We start from the raw sequence: 5,000 nt of genomic DNA, 5'->3' as shown, positions 1-5,000 counted from the left end.
AATTGCAAGCCCCAATCCCTAGCACGAAGGAGGTTCAGCGGGTTACCCCGACCTTTCGGCCTAGGAAGACACGCTGATTCCTTCAGTGTAGCGCGCGTGCGGCCCAGAACATCTAAGGGCATCACAGACCTGTTATTGCTCAATCTCGTGCGGCTAGAAGCCGCCTGTCCCTCTAAGAAGAAAAGTAATCGCTGACAGCACGAAGGATGTCACGCGACTAGTTAGCAGGCTAGAGTCTCGTTCGTTATCGGAATTAACCAGACAAATCGCTCCACCAACTAAGAACGGCCATGCACCACCACCCACCGAATCAAGAAAGAGCTATCAATCTGTCAATCCTTCCGGTGTCCGGGCCTGGTGAGGTTTCCCGTGTTGAGTCAAATTAAGCCGCAGGCTCCACTCCTGGTGGTGCCCTTCCGTCAATTCCTTTAAGTTTCAGCTTTGCAACCATACTTCCCCCGGAACCCAAAAGCTTTGGTTTCCCGGAGGCTGCCCGCCGAGTCATCGGAGGAACTGCGGCGGATCGCTGGCTGGCATCGTTTATGGTTAGAACTAGGGCGGTATCTGATCGCCTTCGAACCTCTAACTTTCGTTCTTGATTAATGAAAACATACTTGGCAAATGCTTTCGCTTCTGTTCGTCTTGCGACGATCCAAGAATTTCACCTCTAACGTCGCAATACGAATGCCCCCGCCTGTCCCTATTAATCATTACCTCGGGTTCCGAAAACCAACAAAATAGAACCGAGGTCCTATTCCATTATTCCATGCACACAGTATTCAGGCGGGCTTGCCTGCTTTAAGCACTCTAATTTGTTCAAAGTAAACGTGCCGGCCCACCGAGACACTCAACTAAGAGCACCCTGGTAGGATTTCAACGGGGTCCGCCTCGGGACGCGCAAGCACGCCTTCGGCTCGCCCCACCGGCAGGACGTCCCACGATACATGCCAGTTAAACACCGACGGGCGGTGAACCAACAGCATGGGACACAAATCCAACTACGAGCTTTTTAACCGCAACAACTTTAATATACGCTATTGGAGCTGGAATTACCGCGGCTGCTGGCACCAGACTTGCCCTCCAATAGATACTCGTTAAAGGATTTAAAGTGTACTCATTCCGATTACGGGGCCTCGGATGAGTCCCGTATCGTTATTTTTCGTCACTACCTCCCCGTGCCGGGAGTGGGTAATTTGCGCGCCTGCTGCCTTCCTTGGATGTGGTAGCCGTTTCTCAGGCTCCCTCTCCGGAATCGAACCCTGATTCCCCGTTACCCGTTACAACCATGGTAGGCGCAGAACCTACCATCGACAGTTGATAAGGCAGACATTTGAAAGATGCGTCGCCGGTACGAGGACCGTGCGATCAGCCCAAAGTTATTCAGAGTCACCAAGGCAAACGGACCAGACGAGCCAATCCGATTGGTTTTGATCTAATAAAAGCGTCCCTTCCATCTCTGGTCGGGACTCTGTTTGCATGTATTAGCTCTAGAATTACCACAGTTATCCAAGTAACGTGGGTACGATCTAAGGAACCATAACTGATTTAATGAGCCATTCGCGGTTTCACCTTAATGCGGCTTGTACTGAGACATGCATGGCTTAATCTTTGAGACAAGCATATGACTACTGGCAGGATCAACCAGGGAGCTGCGTCAACGAGAGCTGAGCAGCCGGCCGCCCGGGAGTGTGTCCCGAGGGCCCGCGCGAACACGCAAGCGTCCGCTCAATTATTCTGCAAACAGGAGGAGGCTGAGCTCCCCTGCACGATACACCTCGAAACTCTCTCAGGTCCCGGCGGCGCGCAGCGCCGTCCTAAGTACTTGGTCGGGTTCGAGAGAGGCGCAATCGCCCGGAGATAGGCGAGTAGACGCTTTCAGTGCGAACACCCGTGCTCCCAACTGAGCTTGCCGCTGCCGACAGAGGCCCGGGAGCGTGCTGTCGTGGCATTGCCGGCGGGAAACAACACGCGCCACCTACGGTGACCGGCAGCTCCAACGCCAGCGCCACAGAAGGGCAAAGCCCCACTTGGGTGCAGAAGCGAACTCTCCCAGCACAGCGCACGCGCCAACACGTCCGCAGAGCTGCGATACAAACCACCTGCGAGAACCGCTGGGGGCGACCGAGCAGCAGACGGCGTCGCGACGCCGAGTGCCGGGCGGCGGCGCATCCTCAACGCACACAGTCCGCAATCGGACCAGCACACTGCAGATGTCCACCGCGCTTCGCACCGGGCTCGGCAGAACCCACTTTGGCCGCCTGGCGCCGCGCGCAGGGTGCGCCGGCGCATAGCTGGGACGCCAGCCGGGCCCGTCGGCCGGCGCTCCTGCCACTGGGCGCCCCCCACCAGCCGGCTGTAGTGCGTGCGCTCACGCAGCGCGCGGCCAGCACGCCGGGCGGCCCCCCCTCACCGGCCGGGGACTGTCCCGCCAAGCCACAGCCTCGTATCGCTTCATACCCACATGGCCAACTCAGGTTCGGGGGCATGGCGGGTACCGCCGAAACAACCGGTTCACAGATGTACCGATCGTCGCTATCACCGATGCACCTGCAGCGCGAACAACCGCTCAACAACTGATTTCCAGTTCATTTGCGGATCTTTGGCAGCAAACGTATACGTCAATCTACATTTGCGAAATCTACGATTCTGGCATGCCTGCATGTTATGTGTCACGACACGCTACATCAGCCCACATACACACTGCGGCATGTACACGAGAGAACACGTGGAAGATGGTCCGCGCACGTGTGCAATGTCCCTTGCGCGGTCGACTGTCAACCGGCCTCTGTAGCATGTCGCAGATGTGGAACGCGGTCCACCGTGCTATCATGTTGTGTGGGGCAATACGATTAAATAGGAAAACCCTCGTCGCTACATCAACAGACGGCTCACGCTGATTCCCGGCAGAGGGAGGAGGGGGGGGGGGGGGGGCCAACATGCAATACTTTCGTCCGTACCTACTTACCACATGTCTGTACGGCGTACAACAGTGCAATCTCGCTGTAATGGGGAGACGAGACAAGTAGCATCGTGCACAACATATGGCCCTTATGATTCGCCATTGTAGGGCGCAGCCGGTGTACGGTCAAGCATGTGCCACATTATGTCACTCAGTACGTAACGACGGATGATCAGTGTGGGTTACGCGTACATCAGCGGACAGTCCACACAGGCCGTACCACAACGTACACTGACTGCATCGACAACCGAATGCAACTGAACAGCTGCAAGGCTCATTTCACAAACAAACGCCTGACCGACCAGCTTGGAAGGGCAGGAGGGGAGGGCGATATTCGTTCTGTAGCGGTACACCCTTCCAGTGGTTAGCGGGACTGTGTAGAAAGTACGCAACACTCGAAAGACCTTTATGTGAGGGTACGCACCATGGCATCAAGAAATACACATGACACCAGAGGATCCAAGCAGTGAACTATGTTCAGAGGGTTGCTGTTAGGCAAAGCTACATTCCTGTGACGTTACATGTGACAGTTAAGGTGCAGTGTAAGTTAGGTTAAGGTGCAGTGTAAGTTAGGTTAAGGTGCAGTGTAAGTTAGGTTAAGGTGCAGTGTAAGTTAGGTTAAGGTGCAGTGTAAGTTAGGTTAAGGTGCAGTGTAAGTTAGGTTAAGGTGCAGTGTAAGTTAGGTTAAGGTGCAGTGTAAGTTAGGTTAAGGTGCAGTGTAAGTTAGGTTAAGGTGCAGTGTAAGTTAGGTTAAGGTGCAGTGTAAGTTAGGTTAAGGTGCAGTGTAACTTAGGTTAAGGTGCAGTGTAACTTAGGTTAAGGTGCAGTGTAACTTAGGTTAAGGTGCAGTGTAACTTAGGTTAAGGTGCAGTGTAACTTAGGTTAAGGTGCAGTGTAACTTAGGTTAAGGTGCAGTGTAACTTAGGTTAAGGTGCAGTGTAACTTAGGTTAAGGTGCAGTGTAACTTAGGTTAAGGTGCAGTGTAACTTAGGTTAAGGTGCAGTGTAAGTTAGGTTAAGGTGCAGTGTAACTTAGGTTAAGGTGCAGTGTAACTTAGGTTAAGGTGCAGTGTAAGTTAGGTTAAGGTGCAGCGTAACTTAGGTTAAGGTGCAGCGTAACTTAGGTTAAGGTGCAGCGTAACTTAGGTTAAGGTGCAGCGTAACTTAGGTTAAGGTGCAGCGTAACTTAGGTTAAGGTGCAGCGTAACTTAGGTTAAGGTGCAGCGTAACTTAGGTTAAGGTGCAGCGTGGGTTAGGTTAGGGGCCAACGTGGGTTAGGTTAGGGGCCAACGTGGGTTAGGTTAGGGGCCAACGTGGGTTAGGTTAGGGGCCAACGTGGGTTAGGTTAGGGGCCAACGTGGGTTAGGTTAGGGGCCAACGTGGGTTAGGTTAGGGGCCAACGTGGGTTAGGTTAGGGGCCAACGTGGGTTAGGTTAGGGGCCAACGTGGGTTAGGTTAGGGGCCAACGTGGGTTAGGTTAGGGGCCAACGTGGGTTAGGTTAGGGGCCAACGTGGGTTAGGTTAGGGGCCAACGTGGGTTAGGTTAGGGGCCAACGTGGGTTAGGTTAGGGGCCAACGTGGGTTAGGTTAGGGGCCAACGTGGGTTAGGTTAGGGGCCAACGTGGGTTAGGTTAGGGGCCAACGTGGGTTAGGTTAGGGGCCAACGTGGGTTAGGTTAGGGGCCAACGTGGGTTAGGTTAGGGGCCAACGTGGGTTAGGTTAGGGGCCAACGTGGGTTAGGTTAAGGGCCAACGTGGGTTAGGTTAAGGGCCAACGTGGGTTAGGTTAAGGGCCAACGTGGGTTAGGTTAAGGGCCAACGTGGGTTAGGTTAAGGGCCAACGTGGGTAAGGTTAAGGGCCAACGTGGGTTAGGTTAAGGGCCAACGTGGGTTAGGTTAAGGGCCAACGTGGGTTAGGTTAAGGGCCAACGTGGGTTAGGTTAAGGGCCAACGTGGGTTAGGTTAAGGGCCAACGTGGGTTAGGTTAAGGGCCAACGTGGGTTAGGTTAAGGGCCAACGTGGGTTAGGTTAAGGGCCAACGTG

The 5,000-nt window shown here is 54.1% G+C and overlaps 1 non-coding gene across 1 annotated transcript in view; it reads right to left on the bottom strand.

The window, feature by feature from the left end:
• Nucleotides 1–1,648, bottom strand: part of LOC126316637 (small subunit ribosomal RNA) — a 1,893-nt gene extending 245 nt beyond the window's left edge. Inside the window, exon 1 of the ribosomal RNA XR_007556233.1 lies at nucleotides 1–1,648. This exon is cut by the window's left edge and continues 245 nt beyond it. This is a non-coding gene — a ribosomal RNA (small subunit ribosomal RNA).
• Between the last annotated feature and the right edge of the window lie 3,352 nt (nucleotides 1,649–5,000).

The sequence above is a fragment of the Schistocerca gregaria genome, unplaced genomic scaffold (assembly GCF_023897955.1).
Source record: "Schistocerca gregaria isolate iqSchGreg1 unplaced genomic scaffold, iqSchGreg1.2 ptg000594l, whole genome shotgun sequence".
Classification (NCBI taxonomy): Eukaryota; Metazoa; Arthropoda; class Insecta; order Orthoptera; family Acrididae; genus Schistocerca; species Schistocerca gregaria.
Note: the sequence above shows the minus strand (reverse complement) of the source record. Positions and strands in the feature narration are given on the sequence as shown.